This window comes from Solanum pennellii, chromosome 1 (assembly GCF_001406875.1).
Source record: "Solanum pennellii chromosome 1, SPENNV200".
NCBI classification, from domain to species: Eukaryota; Viridiplantae; Streptophyta; class Magnoliopsida; order Solanales; family Solanaceae; genus Solanum; species Solanum pennellii.
In genome coordinates, this window is record NC_028637.1 from 21,454,349 (window position 1) to 21,466,320 (window position 11,972).

Genomic DNA, 11,972 nt, shown 5'->3' on the forward strand with positions numbered 1-11,972 from the left:
AAAAAAAAAAAACTGAACTCCTACCACTCAAAAAAAGATGAAGTTTAAAAATTAAAAAGAATAAGTTATAAATAAATTTTTGATAAATTACAGAAAAATAAAAATCTTTAAAAATGATCGTGATAGAGATTTATCAGAATTTAAGAAGTGTTTTATTTTTTAATAAATGAAAGAAATTTAGGAGAATGAAAGAAAAGTTTTAGAAAAATTAACTAATAGTATTTTATTAATGATAAAAAATAAGATATTGTAATTTTTTCAACATTCTACAACAAATTAAACGAAATTAATTGAGAGAAAATGGGCAGAACATATTTATGGTAATAAAAGGAGACATAAATAAAACATATATATTTATAAATAATAATAGAAATAGAAGGTACAATGTTAAATTATGGCAATAAGGATCAGAGTTAAATACATTTCTTTTTAGAAAATTATAAAATAGAAGGTAGGAAAAAGAATTTAAATAGAAGTAATAAATTGTAGTAATAATAAAGAAAGATGAAAAATAATAAATTATAAATCATGATAATGATTAGGATGAATTAATAAAGTGTTTTAACATTTTTTTTTCAGAATTTCATAGAATAGGCAAAATAAATAGTTAAAAAATGTAAAAAAATGAATAAGTCATTGATTATAAATTAAACTTAAATTTTAATCATAATACATGAAATTTTTTCTTTCCTTTTTCTTTTTCTTTTAAAACCAAATGCCCCATAGGGTTTATTAATCAACAAAGCAAAAAATAAGTATAATTACCAATCCCAAAAGTGGATCGGTTCCCAATAATCAAAAAGAAAAAATAAGTTAGCACTAATTAAAAAAAAGGAAATAAGCAAATGCAGAATAATGACAAGAACTTCAGAGGTTTTGTACATTTCATTTTTAGTCTACTACTTCAATAAGCCGCACAGAAATTCATGGCTACCTCAACATTATCATATTTGTCTGACCTTCATCTTCTATAAACAATATCATATTAGGTGTGTAATCAACTTAATTATATGTGTTTATTATATGGTATTCAAAAGTTTAAATTAAAAAACTTTTCAAATTCTGTAATTAAGTGAAAAGAAAAATATTCTAACTTTTACAATTAAGAAAAATATTTTTATTGTAGAAAATGGATAACTGAAGATTTTATGTGTATGATTAATGAGAAAATATTAAATATTAAACTTTAATATTCTGCAAAAACTTTGAATAATATTTATGTTTTAAAATGAAAAAAATAAATAAAAAGAACCACAAACAGATAAATAAAATTCCAACCCTCAGAGGCATGCCACAACAATGATTCTAGTTAAGAGTGATATAGATATATAAATTTGCATCTTCATACTTTATCGTGAGAAATTCAAGTGACATTAAATATTCTATTTTGATTAAATTCATTTGTATGTGTTAAGTTTTTTCGGATATTAAAATGGATTCATTCTTACGGCCAAATTAAGGTATGTATTGTTTTGGTTGAGAATTACTTTAAAATCTCTTTATTAATTCTTACTCAACTTTTAAATCTTGATGTTTTGTGTTACAAATCTTGATATTTTGATAAATCAAGGAGTCTCATATTTTATTCAATTACTAAATAATTGATGTATTCTTTTGATTGAGAACTACTTTAGAATCTCTTTATAAAAATATTTCTTACTCAATATTCGATAAATTTGATATGATTGTGGGTTATAATCTAATTCAAAGAGTCTCATATATTCGACCGATAACATATACCTCATTGCTAAATTATTAAGTAATAACTGCTTCCGTTCATTTAATTTATCATATTTTATCTTTTTAATGGTTAATTTAGCAATTTTTCAAAGCTCAATTGAACTAGATAAATTCACTACTTTAGAATTGAAATTTAAATATTTTGAAATCTGTACGAAAAATAATATCGGATTAAATATTTCTCATATTAATATAATAAGAAATATGTATTAAATATAATATTGTGAAAGTTCATATAATTTAACTCTCGAACAAAATATAAGAACAAAATTAAATGGAGAATGTATATACTCTACAAATTCATAAACATTTCTCTACTCCTTCATTGAAAGTGTAATTTTGCGAGCTATTGTTATCTTTCATTGATTTAATAATAGAAGCAAAACATAACCTTTTTATTACAAATATATCATTGCAGTGAATTTGAAATTCATACATATTTTGCAACTTTTTCTATGGCATCGGACAATGATCATTCAAACATAAATAACAATTATATTACATTAAAAGAAATATGAGCATATGATAAATTAATCAAAAAAGAGAGGATGAAGAGGCTAGCACCCTAAAGAACACAAGCTCCTAATACATATAGAAATGGAAAAAAGGACAAATATATTTCTGAACTTTCGTAAATGGTATGTGTATACCCTTCGTTATACTTTTAGGACATCAGTACGCTTGCCATCTAAATTTTGGAGCATATATACCCTTTAATTTAACGGTGGTACACATGTCTCGATCCTAACCACTGATATGATATTTGTTAAATTTCTTCCAAAAATTAAAAAGATCCACCCGAATTAATCTAGAAACCTGACCAAATGCATAGTATCCATGACCCAATATATAAACCCAAATCCCCAAATCAATTCACCGAAGGGCGAGAACAAAAGTGGCAACGTAGCTCCGCCACTACACGAAGACTCATGATTTATAATTGTAGGCTGAAGCGTGATCAGAAGGGCAAAATATTTGAAGAAAGAGTAAGAACCAAAGCAACTTCCGTCAATAAGGATACAACCAGATCTGGACGGTTCGTCAATACTCGGGTGATTAGTCACGACAAATTGGAATCCTTTAGAGAAGAGATGCAGGATCGGCTTTGTAGCAACAACAATATCATAATGAAAGAATTAATATGCCTATGTCCCCTGTGAATGAGCACAAGAAGAAAGGAAAAGCTCATCAACTTGGTAGTAAGCAATCTGCTGAAACAAATTGTTGTTGATTTTGGCTTTGAGGAATAACTCTTCTATGAGGTTTTTTTTCTCTTCAAATTATGAGTTTGTTTTAAAAAAAATTCACCTAATTTAAGATCCTACGTACGACCCAGAACTCCTTTTCTTTCTCATTCACATCTTCTCTTCAAACAAATCTAACCTTACTACTTAACTAAATTATATTCCTAGTATCAGTCTTTGTGCTTCTTTGGATGGGTCTTTCTCTTCTACAAGAGAGTTGAGGAGATGTTGGAGAATTAAGTGTTGAATATGATTTTGGGATGAAGATGGGGAAAGATGCTGCTAAACAAGTGTTTAAGTTGCTTAATTTTAAATTAAGTGATTTGAATTGGGGATTTGGTTAGTATTTTTTGGTTATGGGTATTATGTATTTGTGCGGGTTTTAAAATTAATTCGGGTGGATTTTTTAAATTTTGGGCAGAAATTTAACAAATATCAAGTTAGTGGTTAGGATTGAGACACGTGTACCGCCATTAACTTAAAGGGTATATATGTTCAAAAATTTCGACGGCAAGGATACTGTCGTTCTGAAAGTATAACGAAGGGTATACGCATACCATTTACAAAAAATACGGGAATAAATTTGTCCTTTTCCCTATAGAGATTGTAAAATTAAATATTATTAAAATTTTTGTAAGATAATTTATAATATTTGTTGAATTATTTAAAAAATTAGTATAATGATGTTTTTCTCCAAATTTCTTATGATTCATTTACTCCCAATGTTCAAAACATTGATATAGACAATACACTTTATGGTTCTTTTTTATTATAATTAGTATATATTTATATTTATTTATGGTTGTTTTTTTTAAAAGAAAGGTTTAAATACGATTTTATATATATGCTCAAAATATATACAGAATTTCTTGCAATTCTTTTCTTTCTCTACTTCCTATTAAGAAAAATAATTTTTTTTCACTTATAAGTACACTACACAAATATTTATAAAAGATTAAAAACTTTTAAGTGATATTAAACATAGAAGAATATATAAATGAAAGATCTTTTAAAAAATTAATTGAATTTGGAGTTTGATTTGTGCGTAAATTCTATTGGAAATATTTGAATAAAATATATACAAAAATTTTCAATAACGCATGTAGCGCAGCCAAACTCACTAGTTAAATTTATAGAATAAGGAGGTATATTTATTAAAATTCAAAAAATTAAATTTATCCATAAAATTTAATTTATAAAATTAAACTTTTATTGATGTGTAGTTAATTATTTAATATTATCTAATATCATATATTTATATAAAGAAGAACACTAAGTGCGCCTACGTGGCGGCACCACAGACCAGAATTTCCTTTTAATTTATTTTATTTTCAAAACTAGCCTTTTTTTTCATGAAATGTTCTGACTTTTATGAAAAGTTGCGACTTGAATGAAAAGTTCTGACTTTTACGAAAAGGTGGGACTTTTATGAAAAGTTGTAACCTTTCTGAAGGATTGTAACATTTTCAAAGAGTTGTGACCTTTTCGATAAGGCACAATAAGCATCTGATTACAATACCCTTTGTTGTCTATAAATAGAGGTATTTTCTTTGAACTTCTTCTTTTTTCCTTCGGACATTTAAATATTTTCTCAACTTTGCCCCTTGTTGAGTGACTCACTGACGTCATTGTTTTATATCAATATACTGGTGAATATAATTGTTCTATCATGACATTATATATATTCCCTTAAACCTTAGGTACTAGACGAGAATAAATCCTTAAGCAACACTGTGCATTCGCTGGGCTCGATTTTTTCGTTATGTTTCATTGTATTGATACAGATATAAATATGCTTTTTACAGTCATTCATTTAAGCTTATATTATTAATTGTTGTTTTTGAATACATTCATTATATTTTATTATTTATGTTTATTTTAAATTTATTGTTATAAGTTTTTTTAGTGTGGATTAAATAACGAGTGTTAGTTAACTATTCGTGTAGTTTTTTCTGCTGGAATTGTTGAAGTTACGATAAAAGAATCTCCACAAATCTCTAGTTTCTTTATCAACGTCATTCCTTCACATACAAGGATGAGAGTTTTTTGTTAATTAAAATATCATTTGAGAGTTAATTGCTTTGCATGCCCATATTTTTTTGGCTTTCGTATTGTAAAGTATCTATCTTTACTAAATTCTATCAGTGGGTATTATGTACACTTTAAGGAGAAAGTTGATTGAAGTATTGTATATGATCTCACTTTGACAAAGTCCATCCTTAATGTTATTCTTTTTCCATCTCATTTTACTCTTCTAAATATTTTTGATGTGATTTATGACTATTTTCGGCAAGCTAATTTGAAAAATATGAAAGAAAAATATGTGTCTATTAATATAGATTTGTTGACCTTCATGTCCCAAGTCATTGCTGAACATTTGAGTTATATAGGTTAGACTCATTTTTAATTTTTCATGTTAAAGAATATTTCTTTAACATGAGTCGACAATCCAACATTTGATCTACTTCTACTTTCATAATGCAACAATTACATGTAGATATTTCTGAAAAAGTCATTAAATTGCATTGATGAAGCATTTAGAAGGGCCTTCAAACCAGCAGTTTAATAAAGAATGAATTTCAAGAAAGGCCAACAATATTATTTCTCTGTTGTTTCAAACTTATTCTTCTCCTTCTAAAAATTTTGTTAGAATAACAAAGTAACAATAACAAAAAGTGCTAAATATTTAATCTCTTACAAGTAAATTTTTTCTAAGAAAAATTATTATGTTGTTGTGGTGTACATTTTTAACAATCTTCTAACCATAGAATTATTAGATTCTATATTTTGCATGTACAAAAGAATATAAAAATTGATGCTTCATTGCTACATAAAAACATCACTCAATTTTAATAGGATAATTATATTAGCAAACATATATTATGATAAATTATGTAAAAGATAAAAATAATTAAATTTTAAGATACTTTTAATCATTCATTATATATTTACAATTCTGGAGATATGTGATAATGTCGAATCATTAAATTTATGTTGAAATGTTTTTAGAACCTTCTAAAATTTAATTTTAGATTTTTTCATATAATAGTCAATTATTGGAAAGGTTGTTCTAAAGTTTGAAAGATTGTTTATGAACGTGCAAAGCGAGGCTAAGTTACCTAGTATTTATATAAAAGTGAACCTTGGCCCACCTATGTGACGCAACCACAAACCAAGATTCTCTTTTTAACTTATTTGTTTCCAAAATTAGATTTCCCTCTCATGAAAAGTTGTACATTTTATGAAAATTATCGACTTTTACAAAAAGTTGTAACTTTTTATGAAAAGTTCAACTTTTACAAAAAGTTGTGAATTTTTAAGAAATGTTGCGAATTTTTCGAAGAGTTAGGACTTTTATGAAGAGTTGCAACTTTAATCAAGTGTTGCAACTTTTATGAAGAGTTGAAACTTTTATGAAAAATTGTGACTTTTCCAAATAGTTGTGACTTTTCTGATAACGCACCATAAGCATTTACTAACACTATCTTTTGTTGTCTATAAATAGAGAGATTTCCTCTCATTTTAAAACAACGAAAATTCTAAACTTCTTCTTCTTCTTCTGCGGAATTATTTATTTGTGTATTTTGCTCATGTTGAATGACTAATTGGCGCCATTGTTTTTGTATCAACACACTTGTGAATATAATCACACTATCCTGAGAGGATCTATTCCTTGAAACTTCGGGTAGTAGATATTCCTTAAGGGAACAATATGCATTCAGTGGGCTCAAGTTTTCCTATATGCTTCATTTTATTATTACAGCTCTCTTGTATGTTTTTTTACAGTCACTAATTTATGTTTATTTTTTATTAATTTTTTTTATTATGTGTACATGTTTTAAACTTTTTTGTTTATGTTTAAGCTTTTGATCATTATGTTGAAGTAAAGATATGTTAATCAAGTATTTGATGTAGTAATTAGACTATTGGTGTCATGTAGATTAGAATTTTTAAAATTGTTAAATAAATAACTTTAATCTTTATAGAGTTTAGAGTGGCTAAAAAATCCATGCGATGTGCAACAAAGGACATAAAATGTTCAAAAGTTAGGGTGGTTCAACACTACATTGGAGTTTTATTTATTCAACTTTCTATATGATCGAGGTATTCAATCAACTAGTAACATTCAAAATTCAAAACTGAAGAGATATCATGACACTTATTTCACATTATTATTGTCAACTTCAATGTAATTGTTAACAATTATACATATGGGGATGTACATGAATTATTTGATAAGCAAGGAGGGAGTCAAGCCACACAAGAATTATTTTTCAATGTTCTCTTTGAATAGTAAGTAAAATAATAAAATAAATATGTTGCTTATCTTTTCCTTAAATGCATATTTATAAAAAAAAATTTGAATTTTGAAAAGAAAGCATTTTCAAATGTATTCATCATCTAGAAATGTTTATGCATGTTTACTTATGAATCATGATTTGGAATACGATGCTTTTTCGACAAGAATCTAGTGCAAAAAGTTTCCTTTCATAAAGAAATCCTAAGCTATGTAGGAAGCATAAACGAAGTAGGAAGCATCAACAGAGTAGGAGGTATAACGACGTAAATAACTTTCAAATCCAGAACAGAGTAGGAAGCATGATCAAATATGTAAATCAAGTTCAAGTTGAAGAAGGTTTTGAAGAGTTCAATGTCTATAAATAGGGTAATATTTTCTTTGGAGAAACTTGAGCACTTAAACAGAGAGTTACAAGAAGAATACAATCAAATAGAGGGAGTTTAGATTTGAGTGGTTTCTGATTACGAAGTGCAGTGAACGCCAGGAAACAACAATTGAAGAACTGATTTATAGGCTTATGTTTTACGGTTCTTAAGTCAAGTTTGCTTGTATTGAGTTGTATCTTAAATTCTTTTCTAGATCTAGTAAAGTATAAATTGGAGTAGGAATAGAGTCTTCAAATTGGGGTGAGTTAAAGACTTGTGAACATAAACCTTGGGGGGTTTGTGTTGGTGTTTAGGAATTATAGTTAGTTCCTAGGATTGTAAGAGTTGTAATTTGAATTCTTAACTTTAAGTGGGATCGATGATCTAGTTGTTTATCATCGTCTAGGAATTAGAGTTTATAATTTGTTAGGTTGTATAGATTTGTAATCTTTTGTTGAGGCTCAGAGTTTAATGAATTAGAGTTAAATGCTATGGAGGTGTAGGTTGTGGATTTTTACCCTTTACGAGTTGGGGTTTTCCGCGATAAAATATTGTATCATTACTTTATTTTCTTTATATTACGTAACTACTGTAATTTGCAAAGAAACAGATAGAATATACTTGTTCCTTAGGCAAATCTGAGGGTCAATATTCCAACACTGTGCTAGAAGTGTGACAATTGGATTCATTCAGAATAACAAAACATACATATATCTTCAATTGATAAAGCAACCAACGCCTCAGTAGCAGTCACACATACATTAATTCAACATAAAGGGAAGAACCTTGTTCAACACTTCTTAGATGATCTAAAAAAGCAACAACGTTATACTTTTCATATATTTAATTAAACACTTCACTATTAATTCGAAATATCTTTGGAAACCATAATTAATAAGAAATAGCCCAGAAACTATTGCATATATGATTTAACAATGTGATCACATATTTTTGGACTCATCAACCGTTTCCTCAGAAGAGACATCAGTATCTGTGTTAATAGTTTCGATCGCGACTGCTTCTACGTTTCTATTTGGGATCACCTCTGCCTCAGTGCTCTTCTTGCTTGATTGTTTTGCCTATAACATAATAATACTCCTATAAATCATCAAATTAGTTGCATTCAAAAAAGATTTCCGGCATTGTAAGCTTGAAAATACGTGATCATGAAGGAGGGATTAGGTAGAACAAAATTTATTAGCTGTAGTGGAAATGCTAGAATTTGAGAAAAATTTTGCTCCTGAAGCATGAGTTTTTGTAGTTTGTCTGGATGAGATTGATATTTTAAGAATTCTAACAGGACCAAGTATGTTGTTGGTACAGGAAATGAAAAATTTACCACACATTAATTACTTGAAGGCTACAATCGAAAATATATTTCATGGTGGATTAACAAAAAATCATAGAGACGGTTGCAATTCATTAGAGTATGATATAAAAAGGAATTCTTTATGCGGATCATTTTGTTCAAAGGATTAATTGGGCTATCCTATTATAGATTTTGAGGTCAAACGTATCTCGTATTTGATTGAAAGTATTATCTAAGATCATTGTTATTTCTATACCAAAATCTTGGTATCACTCTTCTCATATAAAAAGTGGAATTGATATAATCCGAAGTTAGTTTACATGTACCAATGTTCACATATAACCCGTGTTCTCACTTTGTTGTCGCTATATACGATCAGAGTTCAACAGAAATTGAATATGCAATAGATCAAGAGAATGAATCAGATGAAGAAGAGGAAGATATTCCAGACATGCAAGCTAATGTTAATGTAATCATAGAAGTAATTCAAGCTAATGATAATGTATTCGAGGAAGAAGAGGAAGATATTCCAATTGACCTTCAAGATAATTCTAATGTAATTGATGAAGATAATACTGACTGGAATATCTTCATCGTTTACATTAGCATTATCTTGAAGGTCAATTGGAATATCTTCCTCTTCTTCCTCGATTACATTAGCATTAGCTTGAAGGTTACATGGAATATCTTCTTCTTAAATGATTACATTAACATTAGCTTGGAGTTCTGGAACATCTTCCTCTTCTTCATCTGATTCGTTCTCTTGATCTATTGGATATTCAATTTCTTTTCGAACTCTAATAATATATAGCGACACGAAAGTGAGAACGCGGGTTATATATGAAGACTAATGAGATCCTGACGCTTATTGAGTAATAGCCACATAAATCATTCCATCCTTTGGCTATCCAAATTTGTCCTTGAGAATTTTCCACTTCAACCTCCCATGCTTTTTCATTGGGAGCCTCAAGAAACACGTGGTTTAACATGTTCTTGCAATGTATTTCAGCAAATACTACTGGAATCCTCTGTGTGCAAAAGAAATGATAAATTTAGTTTCATACAACATAATTAGTGTTGACTAAATCAACAATTACAAGGAATAAAATTACAATTAATTACTTACAAGACGACGTAATTAATGTGATAAAGTAATGGTTTGGATGAACTTAGGATTGTTGGGAGAAAAGTTCCATAAGGAAGAGCCGTAGAACTTGTTTTCCATGATCGATGGTAGGATGGGAAATTGTTGAAGAACTTGTTTACTATATATAGGAGTGTGATTCACGAGAACAATGCAATGCTTGTCTCACGAGGAAAGCAGACATACACTCACGTGAATGTGACTACTATTGCTTTGTCTTGGAATAAATAAAGATTGTTTCTTTCTTTTTCTTTCTTTTGACTTCTATTAAAGACTCATTCACCTAACCCTATTACCACTTATTTACACTCACACAAATATTGTACGTTTTATTTAAAATAATTAGTGAAATGTGCAGCAATTGTAGAAGCATATTTAAATTTATAATATCATCTTTTTTAGGAGATTGAAATAAATTTTGAGCAATATATGTTTTTGAGTTAATTCATAAATGCGAAATATGTAAAAGACATATGTATTGTATGAGCATTTTTCACATCAAAACATTACTAATACAAGTTTGCTACTCCAATCCAAAGATAATCTGCTAAACTTAAATTTTTAAAATTAATCCAATGAAAATTAAAAATATTAATTAAATTTTTTCAAAAAAAAAAAAAGCAAATGTATTCTGAAATACTAAAATAGTGTAATCCCCCTATTGTCACAATGGTGTGAGTCTTTTTCAATCTTCTCGCCACAAAGGAAAGAAAGCACCACCACACCAATAAGAAAATGCATAAGGTATGGCCCTAACTAGCTTGGCCCTTGTGAGTAGGTTTTTCTTTTGCCTAGATTCGTCCCAAACGAAGGAGAGACTAATTAAGAAAAAATATGTAATGGATATACCTTTCAACTCTCACGTCTTAAGGACGAGAGATGACTTCCGTTTTATTAATCTTGTGCGCATCCCAAGATAAAGCGTTATAGCTAATACAATTATCATATTAAATTTCAATTGCGATGATAGTGAAAAAAGGTTTAAAACAATAAAATTAAAACACTTACTAAAAGAAATATGGAATTATCAATCTAGTAGTACAACATTCCCTCTTCTTCATTTTAGGTGAGTAAATTGAGTTGAACAGTAAAATAAATAGAACTATTATGAATGATATTTATCATCTAAATTCACCTTTAGTCTTGCACAGTAAATCAGACATTTCATCAACTAACATAAGAAAGAGAGGCATAGAGATCCAGATATACATTATCTCAAAAGGAACAAACATAACACATTGTAGCTAAACAAAATATAGATAGGAGTTTAAAGTAGGAAACTAAACAAGTGATAAAGCAATCTTAAATACATTTAGTAGAAGGAAATATCATGAGATTGAACAGAAGTTTGAGTCCATTTAAATATGCAAACATCGCCAACTTTTAAGTTGTTGTACAACACAATGTCCTTCAAACCAGTACTGAACTTCGTGTTTTCTATTCCAAGAGTTCATTTTACAGTCCATTGTCTATTGTTTAAAACTTGAAATACAATGTTACTCTGTCTAGTGGTAAAAAATTTGTAGCTACTGACAATGTTATGCTCTGTCAGTTTGAAGGATGCATTATCATATGGAACAAAAGATTCATCATCATGTAATAATAAGTCTGTGATTAGTTATAGATAACTAAAATATCCACGAATATCTATCTTACCAATTGCATCGGGCCTCTGGCTGGAGACACATATGATGATTGCATAAAACTAAAGAAGAATTAATTTTTAGATGTGAATGTTTTTGCTTTTTGACAAGTCATAACCATTTCTTTGGCTACCACTCTTCCTATACAAGAAGATTAAGCTTGTTGGACATGCCTCATTTTGCCTTCACTAAGTTCTTCTGCAAAAATTCAAACCAAAACTACTAAA

At 28.4% G+C, this 11,972-nt stretch overlaps 1 pseudogene; it reads right to left on the minus strand.

Annotated features, from left to right (window-relative positions):
• Positions 1-8,590: 8,590 nt before the first annotated feature.
• Positions 8,591-11,265, minus strand: LOC114074893 (annotated as a pseudogene).
• Between the last annotated feature and the right edge of the window lie 707 nt (positions 11,266-11,972).